Source organism: Rattus norvegicus, chromosome 7 (assembly GCF_021556685.1).
Source record: "Rattus norvegicus strain SHRSP/BbbUtx chromosome 7, alternate assembly SHRSP_T2T, whole genome shotgun sequence".
NCBI classification, from domain to species: domain Eukaryota; kingdom Metazoa; phylum Chordata; class Mammalia; order Rodentia; family Muridae; genus Rattus; species Rattus norvegicus.
The window spans coordinates 80,709,418-80,726,010 of record NC_141540.1 but is presented as its reverse complement, the minus strand read 5'-3'; the positions used below and the strand labels follow the sequence as shown (position 1 = coordinate 80,726,010).

General features: G+C 41.4%; 1 long non-coding RNA gene across 11 annotated transcripts; it reads right to left on the bottom strand.

Moving 5' to 3' along the window:
* Positions 1-491: 491 nt before the first annotated feature.
* LOC120093642 (uncharacterized) lies at positions 492-4,870 on the bottom strand. 11 transcript variants are annotated; one of them, XR_015626136.1, is made up of 5 exons: positions 4,802-4,870; positions 3,179-3,343; positions 1,345-1,579; positions 989-1,116; positions 492-900 (listed from the first exon to the last, which is right to left on the bottom strand). It is a non-coding gene; the product is annotated as an uncharacterized LOC120093642 (long non-coding RNA). The 11 variants fall into 11 exon arrangements; XR_015626134.1 differs by lacking the exon at positions 3,179-3,343 and having other exon boundaries at positions 4,764-4,870; XR_015626138.1 differs by lacking the exon at positions 3,179-3,343 and having other exon boundaries at positions 1,345-1,574; positions 4,764-4,870.
* Between the last annotated feature and the right edge of the window lie 11,723 nt (positions 4,871-16,593).

Here is a 16,593-nt window from a genome sequence, read left to right as displayed (position 1 = left end):
TTTCCAATTCTTTATAACATTCAGATTTACATCTGAAGGACCCAAGGACCTAAGAATTTCTCTTTTTTTTCTTTTAATTTAATTTTATTTATATGAGTACACTGTAGCTGTCTTCAGACACACCAGAAGAGGGCATCAGATCCCATTACAGATGGTTGTGAGTCACCATGTGGTTGCTGGGAATTGAACTCAGGACCTGTGGAAGAAGAGTCAGTGCTCTTAACCGCTGAGCGATCTCACCAGCCTCCTGCTAACCTGACTTCTCCATTTGTCTGCATCTTAGGCACCTAGGATCTAATATATCCAAAACAAATCTTTTGCCCCTTCCCTGATCCAAGCTCCCTAAATTAAGTATTCAATGAAGCATTGACATGTAAGGGAAATTCAGTCACATGATCCAGAAATACCCAAGTCAAATTCAGTTTTTTCCTCACCCACTGTCTTAGTTACTTTTTTATTACTATGAAAAGATACTATGGCCAAAGGAACTTATAGAAGAAATAATTTATTGGAGGCTCAAAGTTTCAGAGAATAAGTCCATGACCATCTCTTTTTATTTTTAACATTTTATTGATTCTTTGTGAATTTTGCATCGTGCACCCCAGTCTCACTCATCTCTCACTTCCTCAATATCTGCCCTCTGCCCTTGCAAACTCCACACATAAGAAAGCAAAAAAAAAAAAAAAAAAAGAAAGAAAGAAAGAAATGAAGAATTTTTTTTTAAATCTCACTGTTGGAAGCTGTGGTGTGTCGTGGTGTGTCATATACCCTTTTGTTCAAACAGCTTTACTTGCAAATGTTCATCACAGTGAGTCACTGGTCTGGTTCAAGGTCTCTGGCTTCTGCTACAGTATCCTCTCCAGGACTCCTCTTGGATATCCTGTTGTTACCCTGTGTTGCCTGCAGCTCAAAGATGGGGTAGATGTTGGATGGGCCAGTTCAAAGCCCGGGACCTGGGCCTGCATGGTAGCCAAATTGGTCAACCTACCAGTTCTCCTATGCCCAAGCCATCAGGGCCAGCTCTCCTGCAATGCCCAGGTAAGATGTTGGGACAGCTCTCCTGAGTGCCACAGCTGGAGATGGGGCAGCTCCATCACCATCAAGGCCAGTTCCACCCTATGAGGAAGGGGAGGTGCAGAGCCAGCTCAGCTAAGCCTTCAGACATCAAAACAGCCCAGGCAACATCCCAGACAATGGACATCCTAATGGCCATCGGTGGTAACATGGGCCACAGACATTGACACAGACCCCTGCTGCAGTAGGCCCACAGACCTACACATGGCCCTCAGTGGCAGCACAGGCCTGGACATCACCATGACCTCAGTGGCAGTACAGGCTACTCACATCATGCTGTTCCTCACAGTCCTTGCATCTCCTGTTCTGTCTCTCTCACAGTACACAAATTGCTTTTCCTCTCCTTCTCTCCCATCTTTCCACCACATACTTGTCCATAGTAGTGGCACCTGGCCACCTGTGTGGGCCTCCGGGTGTCTTCTGCCCATTGGCCCCATGATCTTGGTGGGAGCACGGCAGTAGGCAGGCATGGTGCCGGAGCAGTGGCTGAGAACTTACATCTACTCTACAAGCAGGAGTCAGAGCGAGGGGGGAGGGGAGAGAAGGGGAGAGGGGAGAGGAAGAGAGAGAGAGAAAGAGAGAACTAACTAACTGGTTATGGCGTGGATTTTTAAAACTTCCGATCTCCACCCACACCCACAGTGACACACCTACTCTAGCAAGGCCACGCACCTTCTAATCCTTTCCAAACAGGTCCATCACCTAGGAGCTAAAGCATTCAAATATATGAGCCTACAGGGACTTTTCCAATGTATTCTACCACACCCGCATCTACGGTTGTTCTGTGCTCAAACCATCCATAACTTCTTCCTCCAAAATAAACTGTACTTTGAATATCTTCTGCTCTTATCTACCTTGCTAACTTCACTTCTAAAATTCCACCATTTCTCAACTGGATTAATTCTTTCAACATCTGTTTTTTGTTTTCTTTGTTTTGTTTTTGTTCTTGTTTTCCAAGACAGGGTTTGTGTATCCCTGACTCTCTGCAGACCAGACTGGCCTTGAACTCATATCTGCCTGCCTCTGCCTCCGAAGTGCTAGATTAAAGGTATGCACCAGCACACCGGCAATTCTGTTTTTTGATATGTCTCTTTCTAATCTATTCTTCATTCTAGCAGTAAAGTATTCTTTAAGTACATACATGTATGTGTGGGGTCTCTCTATCATGTGAGGATATGTTCAATGTAAAGAATGCTTTCTGCAAGACAAGAAGAGTGTCTCTTCAAGAACCCTACTGTTTAAAGACACAGAGACACAAAGACATAATGTAACTCCCTATACTATAAAAGAAAATACAAACAAAGAAACACAAGCTTTACTTTACAGGGCCTTTTGGTGTTAATCCAAACTCTCCAAATCCTAGCATGAGCTGCTCACGGCCTTTCTCCTTAATTCACTCAGTCATGACTCCCGGATCTACAGCCACATTAGCCTTCCTATTGGCCCAGTCAAGTCTCCTGTTCCTTATTATAAAAGCAGTTTTATTCTGTTAGTAAACATAGCTTCTTTAAAGAGGTATTTGCCTAGACATCTTATCTGAAAGAACTCTCCCCTTTACACACATACCTCACTTTATCACTCACCATCTTTATTTTATAGCATTTTATAACATTATAATCATTGTGCGTGTGCCCGTGTGTGTTTGCATGTTGGCTCTTCATCTCTTCCATTATATTTTTTTTTCGGGAGCTGAGGACCGAACCCAGGGCCTTGTGCTTGCTAGGCAAGCACTCTACCATTGAGCTAAATCCCCAACCCCTCTTCCATTATATTTTAAGCTCTACTAGGATAGTAGCCATGTCTAATTGTCCTTTGCTGGTTTTAGCACCAAGCATAGAGCCTGGCACATGGTGACAACAAATGAAATATCAGTGGAAAGGAAGGCAGGAAGAAAGGAAAGGAGAGAGGGGAGGAGAGAGGGAGGGAAGGAGGAAGGGAGGGAGGGAGGAAGGAAGGAAGGAAGGACAGATAGAAGAGAAGGAAAAGAGGAAGAGGAAGAGGGATAAGGGAGGAAAAGAGTAAAGATGAAGGAAGTGTAGTTTAGGAACGTTGGAGCCTCTTACTAAGGACAGTAACTTTGTCTTTTGTTGTTTAAAAACAGTACCCGTAGAGCTTCTGTAAGCAGACATTTGGGATTTGCCTTGTGACACCAACACTCAGACAACCGAGAGAATTAAAGCTGGTAATTAAGGCTGGCAATCAGGGTTTTTCAGCTCTTCTGGATTTAATAACCCTTAATTTGCAAATGCTTGTGCCAGAAAGACTGCATCTTCAAAAAAGGAGAAAACATGAAAACATAACTAATAAACAAGCACCCGCTGTTTGATTAAATATCAGAGGAAGAATAAAGCCCTGAAGAAAACATTCAAGTGTTCAGCACATCTCAGTACAGCAGGAAGAAAACCATGGGCCCGAATGCATTCAGAAGGCTCGAGTGACCGGAGGATCGTGGTCCCCTCGGTAACTCAAAGGAGGGAGCATCCTTCCTACTCCAGGCCAACCTCTCCACCACAGTCTGCTTCTTTCTCTCTCCTCCAGCATCCTGCTGCAAAGCCAATGTCCTCCATTCCCTGCATGTCGACATCAGGATCTCTCCACCCGTCAGTCCCTTCTCTGTCGCCTTAACAAATTCAACTTCCTAGTCAAAACTCAACTGGTCCTCCATTCCAGTGGGTTCAATATCCTCAATTCAACAATGTCTGAAAGAGAATGTACAGTGACACATGCTTTCTTCCTCTCCATTAATCTGCGTTGGCCATTATTAGTGACCTATGGCAGAGTGAGTCTGCAGGAGGAGGTGTGCCGGTCATATGTGCACACTGTCTGGAGCCTGCAAAGGTTAATAAGTGTTCCTGGAGCCAATCTTGCTGTGGATGCTAAGGGACAACTGTATGCAGTTTTAAATCTCCATAAGCAGTCTCTGTTTCTTTCTAGCATGTTCCTCTTTCTAGCAGTACGGTCTTTCCTTCCTTAGTGAATTGCTATGGGGGTTCCTCTCTTAGTATCTCCTAAACACTGTGCCAGCAAAGGTCAGGTTTGACATCCTAACTCTCTCTGGTCTCTCTTCAGTGAACATCTTGAGTCCTCGGCATTATCTGACATCCTGCCACCTCTCTGCTTGGAACAATCCTTTGAGTCTCATGCTGATATTACCAATTCTTTTAGATTTTTTTTTTTTTGGCTAGATCCTTTCCTCCCTGGTCATTTGTTAGGAACAGACTGGAATCATGCCTGTATTCCTTTCAATTTTTAACGCCTTCCTAACTGATCTAACCCATTTCTGCAGCTTCAGTTAACAGCTATTAACACCAGAACTATGTCACTGGGTCAAACAACTCTCCTGCAAGTGCCAATTCTACTACCTGCATTATTTGCAGGCATCTAGGACCTTATCTGATCTCTATATCAAGCTTTTCCTAAATGTTCCATATCTTAACTGATAGACTGACACTGTCATCTGAGACAAGATTCTTTAAATCCACCTGACTCGCCCTCTTAATTCTAATGCACAACTAAGTCCTGTTTTCGAATCATTTTTCCAATCTGTCTTCTAGTCAGTCTTGTGAAAACCACCTTCTAAAACTTCCCTGCTTAACATCCATCAAACACGTCGTGGCCAGGTACTCTTTCTTTTATTACAGTTCTTTCTCCACACCCTACTTCTCACACTTCTTTATCTACTCACTCACACCGTCGGCCTGGAGTTTCTTAGTCTTCTTTTACTCACAGAGTGCTGGATTTTTCAGTCACATTTCAAGGTTAAACTCTGTGGAGACTTAGTAAACCTCCCAGCCCCAGAAAATGGATGTGTCATCCCTACATCATACACAGACATCCGTCATGCCACCGCAAACACTTTGTGGTACCTAAAAATAGCCCCACTGTATTCTAGGCTTCCTTTGCTCCCTTGTCGCTTCCTTGATTTTGAGAACTGGGACTTACTAACAAGTCTTTCTACTCTCTGCGCAAGTGCAGTGTGAAGCTCGCTGTTGACAGTCTCAGATGCTTGCAGAACGAGCAAGGGAGGCTTTATACTGTCAAAAGGACAAAAGCACCATCACAAAAGGCAGTCCCTTTTGTCTGGGAGCAGTCAGACAGCACATTAAACATTTACTGCTTCAACATTCAACTTTACTTTAAAATCTGGTTTTGCCTTTAAATGACAATCTCACCTGTGACTGTGATGAATATTAAATATTTATTGGATAATACTTTCTATACAGATGGGAGCGTAGACTTTCAGGATTGCCTAGAGATTTGATGCATAACTTGACCTTCCATTCACCAGTCACTGCAGAGGAAGGGGGTGGGGAGCTGTTCCTACTCCTTGTAGAGTTGCTTGCCCCGACTTTGTTTCCCACATTACATCTACATACCTGAGCTCTGAAGCATCTCTGTGCTCCAGATGCCTGACAGTGCTGTGAGAAAAGAGCGGGAGTCAGGCTGTGTTACAGGGATCAGTGTTTTGCTTAGGATTCCAGTCTGGGCCTGCATCCTACCAAAGCTGTTACCCAGCACTCTTGACTTTGCCTTACGTAATATCTTTCTTCTCCGAATTCACTGGACCCTCTGAATCTGGTCTTGACTTACAATTATCTTTAGATTTTTATCAGAGTCAGTTGCCTAGGATGCAGACCCCGTCCTAGAAGCAAAGGGAGACGATGAGGAAGTAACTCGGGAATTCACTGGCATTTGGTGGGATGAAAGGTTGAACTAAGATTCCCCAGTACTAGAAGTCAGAGACTAAGACTGATAAGAAACTGCTTGTAGATACAGCCCACATTTGTATCTGGCCCTTTGATATTTTATAAGTAGCACATCCTACAGAAGCACGCTGGGAAGAAACTGAGAGATGGAGGTTAAGAAAGGAGAAATGTTCAAATCAAAGATGGGACATATCAGAAGCTGGCCTGCTTTCCAAGAAGAGACAATAGTGGAGACACAGCAAGAATCTGACTGTTACTGTCAATGCCAAAGCCTGTACTGACTGACACACTGAAACTCCCTGAACCTTCAGGATGTCGGTGATAGTCAGTGAAAAATATAAAACACCTGGCTTTGCTCCTGGTGCATAGACTGTGGTCACCATTCTCTTATTAGTGCATTCAGTAAAACAAGTAGGTAGATTTACAGAATGTCCTAGTTAGGGTTTATTGCTATGAAGTGACACCATGACCATGGCAGCATTTATAAAGGAATATTTAAGTGGGGCTGGCTTAGAGTTCAGAGGCTTAGTCGATTATCATCATTGTGAGAGGCATGGTGATGTATAGGAAGATATAGGGGTAAGTGAGAGTTCTACGTTTTGATCTGAAGACAACAGGAAGTAACAGTGACACATGGCCAGGCTAGAGCTTCTGAAACCTCAAAGCCCACCCCCTAATGGCACACCTCCTCCTTGAAGACCACACCTACTCTACCAAGACCACACCTCCAAATAATGCTACTGCCTAGGGACTTATGGGAGCCACTTTCATCCAAACCAGCACAATATCAATTACCTTTTAGAAAAACAAATGTTCTACCTGTGCCAGGGACCAGAACCCTGGTGCTGGACAAGATCCCAGGATCTCACCCAGCCCACACCCTGACTCCCCAGGTATTCTGACACACCCAGCTTCACAAGTAAGACTTTAAACCCTACCCCAAAACCCAGCATACCAGGTCCCCTGAGACAGGGGAAGCAGATTCCCTGCCCAACCAGAGACCTGGGACCAGAACCCCAGTGCAGGACCCAACACCGCACAGCCCACACCCCAGTTGCAGCTCAGCTCCTCAGTTACTCTGACATACCCAGATTCATAGGATCAAAGGATCATAGGATCCTAGAATCAGAGGAAGGACAGGTTCCAGTCAGAGACAGGGAGGCCAAATAACACCAGAGATGAGGCAAGCACAAGAACATAAGCAACAGGATCCAATTTGACTTGGCAATATCAGAACCCAGTTCTCCCACCACAGCAAGTCCTGGATACCCAGCACACCAATGAAGAGAGATTTCAATCTAAACTCTCATTTCATGAGGATAATAGAGGACTTTAAGAAGGACATAAATATTCCCTTAAAGGAATACAGTAGAACACAATCAAACAGGTGAAGGAATTGAAAAAAACCATCCAGGATCTAAAAATGAAAATAGAATCATTAAAAAAAAAAAAACCACAAAGCAAGACAGCCCTGGAGATGGAAAAGCTAGGAAACAGAACAGGAGTCACAGATGTAAGCATCACCAACAGAATACAAGAGATAAAAGAGAGAATCTCAGGACATTGACATAACAGTCAAGGAAAATACAAAAAGCAAGAAGCTCCTATCTCAAAACACTCAAGAAATCCAGGACACAGTGAGAAGACCAAACCTGAGAATAACAAGTATAGAAGAGAGTGAAGATTCCCAACTCAAAGGGCCAGCAAACATCTTCAACAAAATTATGGAAGAAAATTTCCCTAACCTAAAGAAAGAGACAGCCATGAACTTACAAGAAGCCTACAGAACTCCAAAGTTCTTTTTGGACCAGAAAGAAAATTCCTCCTGTCACATAATAGTCAAAACACCAAATGCACAAAACAAAGAAAGAATATTAAAAGCAGTAAGGGAAAAAGGTTAAATAACATATAAAGGCAGACTTATCAAAATTACATTAGTCTTCTCAACAGAGACTCTAGAAACCAGAAGATCCTGGACAGATGTCATACAGACCCTAAGAAAACAAAAATGCCAGCCCAGGTTACTACACCCAGCAAAACCCAAAACTCAAAATAGAGAAACCAAGGTATTCTAAGACAAAACCAAATTTAAACAATATCTTTCCACAAATCCAGCCCTACAGAGGATGAGAAGAAAAAGCCCAATACAGGGAGGGAAACTACACCCAAGTAAAAGTAAGAAATTAATTTTTTCATAACAAATCCAAGAGAAGAGAAACACACAAACATAATTCCACCTCTAACAACAAATATAACGGGAAGCAACATACCTCTCAACATCAATAGACTCAATTCCCCAATAAAAAGTCATAGGCTAAGAGACTGGATACATAAACAGGATCCAGCATTTTGCTGCATATAGGAAACACACCTCAGAGTCAATGACAAACACTACCTCAAAGTAAAAGGATGGGAAAATTTTTTTCCAAGCAAATGGTGGCAAGAAACAAGCTGGAGTAGCCATTCTAACATCCAACAAAATAGACTTTAAACCAAAAGTTATTTTAGAAGATAGAGAAGGACACTACAAACTCATCAAAGGAAAAATCCACAAAGATGAACTCTCACTTCTAAACATCTATGCCTCAAATGCAAGGGCATCCATATTTGTAAAAGAAATGTTACTAAAGTTCAAAGGACACATTGAACCTCACACAAAAATAGTAGGAAACTTCAACACCCCACTCTCACCAATAGACAGATCATGGAAACAGAAACTAAACAGAGACACCTTGAAACTAGAAGAAGTTATGAGCCAAATGGATTTAACTAATATCTATAAAGCATTTCACCCTAAAACAAAAGGTTCTTCTCAGCACCTCATGGTACCTTCTCAAAAACCAACCATATACTCAAACACAAAACAAAGCTCAACAGATACAAAAATACTGAATTAACCCCAAGTATTCTAATGGACCACCACGGACTAGGACTAGTGTTCAATAGCAACAAAAACAACAGAAAGCCCACATACACATGGACGCTGAACAACTCTCTACTTGGTGATAACTCGGTCATGGAAGAAATAAAGAAAGAAATTAAAGACTTTTTAGAATTCAATAAAAATAAAGGCACAACATATCCAAACTTATTGGACACAATGAAAGCAGTGCTGAGAGGAAAAATCATAGCTCTGAGTGCCCCCATAAAGACCTTGCAGAAAGCATACACTAGTAACTTAACAGCTCATCGGAAAGCTCTAGAACAAAAAGAAGCAAATACACCCAAGAGAAGTAGAAGGCAGGAAATAATCAAACTCAGGGCTGAAATCAACCAAGTAGAAACAAAAAGAACTATGCAAAGAATCAACAAAACTAGGAGCTGGTTCTTTGAGAAAAACAAGATAGATAAAAACCTTTGCCAGACTAACCAGAGGGCACAGACACAGTATCCAAATTAACAAAACCAGAAATGAAAAGGGAGACATAGCAACAGAAACTGAAGAAATTCAATAAATAATCAGATCCTACTACAAAAGTCTATACTCAACAAAACTGAAAAACCTGGAAGAAATGGATGATTTTCTAGACAGATATCAGGTACCAAAGGTAAACCAGGATCGGATTAACTATAAACCAGGATCAGATTAACTATCTAGACAGTCTCATAACCCCCAAGGAAAAAGAAGCAGTTATTAGAAGTCTCCCAACTAAAAAAAAAAAAAAAAACAAACCAGGACCAGATAGTTTTAGTACAGAATTCTCTCAGACCTTCAAAGAAGATCTAATACCAATATTCCTCAAACTATTCCATAAAAAAGAAACAGAAGGAACACTACCAAATTCTTTCTATGAAGCCACAGTTATACTGTTACCTAAATCACAAAAAGACCCATCAATGAAAGAGAACTACAGACCAATTTCTGTCATGAATATTGATGCATAAATACTCAATAAAATTCTCACAAACTGAGTCCAAAAACACATGAAAATGACCATCCACAATGATCAAGTAGGCTTCATCCCAGGGATGGAGGGATGGTTCAATGCATGGAAATCCATCAACGTAATCCACTATATAAATAAACTAAAAAAAAAAACCAAAAACACACAATAATCTCATTAGATGATGAAAAAGCTTTTCACAAAATATAACACCCATTCCCATTAAAAGTATTGGAAAGGTCAGGGATTCAAGGTGCATACCTAAATATGATAAAAGCAATATACAGCAAACCAATAGCCAACATCAAAGTAGATGGAGAGAAAATCAAAGCAATCCCATTAAAATCAGGAACAAAGCAAAACTGCCCTCAATATAGTACGTGAAGTTCTAACCAGAGCAATTAGACAACAAAAAGAGATGAAAGGAATACAAATCGGGAGGGAGGAAATCAAGATATCACTCTTTGCAGATGGTATGATAGTGTACATAAGTGACCCAGAAAGTGCCTACAACTGATAACTTAGGTAAAGTGGTTGGATATAAAAATAACAAATCAGTTGCCTTCCTCTACTCAAAGGATAAACGGGCTGAGAAAGAAATTAGTGGAACAACACCCTTCACAATAGTCACAAATAATATAAAATATCTTGGTATGACTCTAACCAAGCAAGTGAAAGCTATGTATGACAAGAACTTCAAATCACTAAAGAAAAAAAAATCAAAGAAGACCTCAGAAGATGAAAAGATCTCCCATGTGCATGGATTTGCAGGATTAATATAGTAAAAATGGCCATCTTGCCAAAAGCAATCTACAGATTCAATGCAATCCCCATAAAAATTCCATTTCAATTCTTCATGGAGTTAGAAAGAGTAATTCTCAAATTCATCTGGAATAACAAAAAACCTAGGATAGCAAAAACTATTCTCAACAATAAAAGAACTTCTGGGGTAACCACCATCCCCGACCTAAAGCTATACAATAGAGCAATAGTGATAAAAACTGCATGGTATTGGTACAGAGACAGGCAGGTAGATCAATGGAATAGAATTGAAGACCCAGAAATGAACCCACACACCTTTGATCTTTGACAAAGAAGCTAAAACCATCCAGTGGAAAAAGGATAGCATTTTCTACAAATGATGCTGGTTCAACTGTAGGTCAGCATGTTGAAGAATGCAGATCGATCCATTCTTATCTCCTTGTACAAAGCTCAAGTCAAGTACCCTCATTTATAATAGCTAGAATAGCTATATACAGCTGTAAACAACCTAGATGTTCCTCAACTGCAGAATGTATACAGAATCAAGGACCGCTACATAAAACCAGGTAACTGAATCTAATAGAAAAGAAAGTGTGGAATAGCCTGGAACTCACGGGCATAGGGGAAAATGTCCTGAACAGAATGCCAATGGCTTATGCTTTAAAAGCAATGGTTGACAAATGGGACCTCATAAAATTGAAATGCTTCTATAAAGGAAAGGAAACTGTCATTAGGACAAAATGGCAACCCACAGATTGGGAAAAGATCTTTACCAATCCTAGGTCTGATGGAGGGCTAATATCCATAAAATACAAAAAAAAAAAAAAACTCCAGAAGATAGACTCCAGAGAACCAAATAACCCTATTAAAAAGTGGATTTCAGAGCTAAATAGAGAATTCTCAACTGAGGAATCTCAAATGGCTGAGAAACACTTAAAGAAATGTTCGACATCCCTAGTCATCAGGGAAATGCAAATCAAAATGACCCTGAGATTTCACCTCACACCAGACAGAATGGCTAAGCAGATGTTGGCATGGATGCGGAGAAAGAGGAACACTCCTTCAGTGTTGGTGGGATTGCAAGCTGGTACAACCACTCTGGGAATTAGTCTGGAACTTCCACAGAAAATTGGACGTAATAATACCTGAGGACCCAGCTATACCACTCCTGGGCATATACCCAAAAGATGCCCCAACATATAAAAAAGACACGTGCTCCACTGTGTTCATCGCAGCCTTATTTATAATAGCCAGAAGCTAGAAAGAACCCAGATGCCCTTCAACAGAGGAATGGATACAGAAAATGTGGTACATCTCCACAATGGATTATTACTCAGCTATCAAAAACAATGACTTCATGAAATTCACAGGCAAATAGATGGAACTGGAAAATATCATCCTGAGTGAGGTAAACCAGACACAAAAGAACACATATGGTATGCACTCACTGATAATTTTGGGGATATTAGCCCCAAAGCCCACAATGCCTGTAATACAACCCACAGAACATACGGAGCTTAGGAAGAAGGAAGACCAGGGTGTGGATGCTTCAGTCCTGCATTGAGTGGGGAAGGAGAGGGGGACCAGGGAGGGAGATGGGAGGGGGAGAAAATAAGGGTGGCAGCATCAGGATCTGGAGAAGATGTGAAAGAGGTACAGAGGGCCAGGAAATCGAACAAAAATATGTAGCGGGGAGGATGGGGAACTGAGGGTAACCATTGGAGGGTCCCAGACACCAAGGAAACATGAGGCTCCCAGGATCCAACAAGGATGACTTTAGCTAAAATGCGCAGAGAAAAGAGAGATCCTTTAGAGTCCTCCTCCAGCAGATAGGTACGACCCCCAGTCGAGGGATAGGGATATCCACCCATCTCAATGTTTTTAACCCAGAAATGTTCCTGTCCAAAGGAAAAACAGGGACAGAAAATGGAACAGAGATTGAAGGAAGGGCTAAACAGGGACTGCCCAACCTGGGGATCCATCATGTCTGCAGACACTAAACCCGAAACTGTTGCCGTGGTCAAGAGGTTCGTGCTGACGGGAACCTAGTGTTAGAGGTTCCTGAAGAAGTCCGGCCAGCAACTTATCAATGCAGATGTGGATCCTTGGAGCCAACCATCAGTCTGAGCTCAGGGAACCTGTTTGGGGAGCTGGTAGAAGGTTTGGAGGAGCAGAGGGCACTGCAATCCCATTGGAAACGCAACATAGTCTGGCCTGACCACCCAGTTCTCCCAGAGTCTAGACTACCAACCAAGGAGTGTACCTGGAGGGATCCATGGCTCCAGATACATATGTAGCAGAGAATGGCCTTGCAACTGGAGGAGAGGCTCTTGGTCCTGGGAAGGCTTGATGCCCCAAAGGGTAGTATGGGTGGATGGGAGAGTACTCTCATACAGGCAAAGAGGAGGGGGAGGGCGGATGTGGGATGGGGGCCTGGTGGAGGAGCAACCGGGAAGTGGGATAGTATATGAGATGTAAATAAATGGAATGATTAATAAAAAATAAATAAAAAATAAATGTCTTACCATAGGAAACAAGGAAACAAAGCATACTTTAAAATGTGATCCCATTAACACCAACGAAAAAGATGTGCACCTCCAAGAACTTTAGAGGAGATCCACACAGAGAACTGGAACTGCCTTCATTTTTGGCATGCCTATATATTTTTATCTTAACCAATTAATTCCATACAGAACTGGAACTATCAGCAATTTTAAAATAAACTCCATAGCATACAGCAATACTCAGCGTACTCAATATAATTCGGTAATACTCGATATAAATTTAGTCACACAGATTCCTTTGGATGGGTAATTATTTTAGAACACCGTCAGACCATTAGTGCTCCCCCTTTAAAAGATCATGAAACTTGATTTTTCATAAGGACATCAACTTAATTCCTTTATTATTGCTCCTCTGTCTCAGAGTGCACTGCTCCACATGATGTGAAGATGAAGAAGTGGAACAATGGCTATAAGTGACTGCAGCACTTCGAGTGGACAGTCAGGACGGGTGCCCCATTCTGCTTGAACAATAAACACACATATTGTTGGTAGTCAATGCTTACAGTCACTACACACTGCTGAAAAATAAAAGGAAGGATCTAGGAATAATTGAAATTTAGAAATGGACTTTCTGAGGTCCTTAATCTTTAGATTAAGCCATGGTGTTCTGTTAATAAGGTCATGATTGCTTGCATTTAAAATGACAGGGAAAGTGACTGAAGAGAATTGGCAACCACACACAGAGGAAAGGAATAGAAAATAAGTCAACCTAAAACGGTGTACTCGCAGCACAGATTAAATAATACCTTGGCATTTGTTTCCACAGAGCGATCCAATTTCTGATTTCTACATGCTTGGTTGGATTGTCTCATAGCACAGTTTCTCAGGGGTCCCCAGTTATTGTTCATGGTGTGAAATGGTTACTTAGTGTTCTTAATCTGTTTCTCCTGCATCTCTTGCATTCACTTTAAGTTTCACACAGAGTAAATGCTTCCAATCCTTATTACACAGCTCTCGCATCCTTCAAGAGCCGTTAGCAACTCCATATTTAAAAATAATGTTATGCTGCTCTTGTTAAGGCCGTGAAGATTGCCATCAGAAGACTGGTGAGACCCAGTTGGACACTTAGCCACAGAGCAAACATCAGCACATCACTGATCTCTGTGAACCTGGCTCTCCATCAGACAGGAATCACTATAACTTCCTTTTATAGTCCCAGTCTCATTGGTTGTTTAAGTTTTCATATTTCTGAACACTTCGGGCCTATCTTTTCTTCTTTTACAGAGTAAAGTGCCAATTGTGTCTGTTTTGTAAGGGTATTTAAGGCCTTAATGTTAAAGTGTGTGTTAAATGTCTATAACAAGTAAATTTCCAAAACGTCATCTGCTGTAATTGCTCAAAGGACAAGATGAGCTGGTAATTAGCATGAGAGTATAAGTAGCATCTAATGATTTGAGTTCAAATTATGCTCTGCTATCTATGGGCTGGATATCTTACGTAAGTGACTGAACAACTTCTCTGAGCCTTAGTCACTTAAACTGCATTTAACTCAAAATTACCAATATTAAAAATAGTTTGCATGAAAAGCAGAGTAGGAATCCAATATATGATGGCAATTTTTAGTATAATTCCAAAGTCACTCAAAAAACCTCTTATCTCTCAGAAGCTTCTATCTCAGACTTCGTTAAGAAAAACAAGAAGAAAGCATATGCTGGGTAAACAAGAAAAATAGCAAACTACAATAAAACAGAACGGCTATAATAGCATTGCAAAATATCCTAAGGAATACACTAGGCATTTCACAAAGTGAAGGGAACTTTCACTGGTCTCGCAGTGGTATCTTTTGTTCAGCAGATAGTCAAAGAGCAACTGTTGGTTAAAACAATTCACTGAATTTCTTCTAAGAAAACCAGGTCTTACCCATAATTAGCCTTGGTAATTATCATGATAAACATAGTAACTATATAGAGTCGAAAAGGGAAAAGAATCTTGTATACATGTATATACATAATGATTATGATCTATAGAAGGCAACATATATGTCGAATGTAATTCCAAATCAGGAAGGAAGGAGGGCGACTTCTCGCTGACCTCCTGTGACAGGCCAGGCCGTAACAGAGGTTATAAGGTGAGATGTAGTCCTCCACGTGGTACAGCAGGATTGATGGGCATTGGATCTCACTTTAGAAACCACGTGAGGTCAGTCTGGATGGTATTCCTGACTACATGACAAGATTGTCCTTCATCGTGGACACTATTCACCAATCTGGACAGCCTGAATCTGACCGCAGACCCCACATGGTAGACAATAACTACCTCATGCAAATTGCTCGCTGATCTCCATACATAGGCCATGACAGGTACCAGTCCAATCCTTTTTATCCTTACACACACACACACATACACACACACACACACACACACACGCACACACTCACTCAAATTAAACAGTATGATTATCTCATGACATTTTTCTAAAGTTGTTTATAACTTCAGAAAGTCTGGAAAAGACAAATAGTGTTGAATAATCATAAGCACATATGATTCATATTCACTGGTCTGAGAAGAAATGGTTGTTTAAATCATTAAGCAAGCCCAGGCGCCCTTCAGTATCTGAGGAGAGAGATCCACGAATTTCTCCCAGAGTGCAAAATTCACAAGTGCAGAAGTATCCTCTATAAAATGGATTGCTATTACCACGTGACTTCACACATCCTCTCACACACTCCCAATCACTTTGGATTGCATTTTTAGATCACCTAATACAATAAGATGCTATAGAAGCAACTGTTATGCAATGTTACTTAGGGACTAACAATGAAAAGGCCTATTTATCTGGTTTAGATGTAATTTTTAAAAACTTCTCATCCACAGACCCTGAATGGCTGTCATGGGGGCTGGTTGTATATTCCACATACATCACTATCTCAGCTGTCATTTCTGAGCTGCTCTAACTGGTGAACGCTGTGCTATGCCAGCTCATCTCCCTGCTTCCTGATTCCAGTAAGCCACCCCCTTCTGTTTTCAGAGAACAAAGTTCCTATCAGCATTAGGTCAGAGTAATCATGAGGAGAGGCCTTCCTTCCTCTTCGTTGCCATTGCTACACTATTCTTCTCTCCTTTACCCCATCAACTCTTTATCCAGATGCTCAGTTCTTTAAACTATTCCAACCTGATTGATAACTTTATATGTTAACTTTATTAGGCCATAGTGTCTAGTTATTTGATCAATTATCACTCTAGATGCCACATTTAAGGTGTTTCTCCATGTGGTTAACATTTAAATACATAGACTTGGGTTAAAGCAGATCATCCAATATAGTACGGAGAGGCCTTATCCAATCAATTGAAAGCTTTAAAAGCAAAGGCAGAAGCTCTCTTGGGAAGGAAGAGTTCTGTCTCACTCAAGCTGAAAAGTCACCTCTTCTCTGGCAGCCTGCCTTACAGATCACAGACTTGCCAGCCCCCAAACTGCCCAGAACGATTCTTCTGAAGTCCAACCTCTCCTCTTCTGTTCCCTTCCCTTTCTTTCCCTTCCCTCTCCTTCCCTCCCTTCCTCTCCTCTCTTCTTTCTCTCCCTTCTCCTCTCCCTCCCTCTGTGTGTGTGTGTGTGTGTGTGTGTGTGTGTGTCTTTCACTCTCATACACACACAGAGAGAGGGGG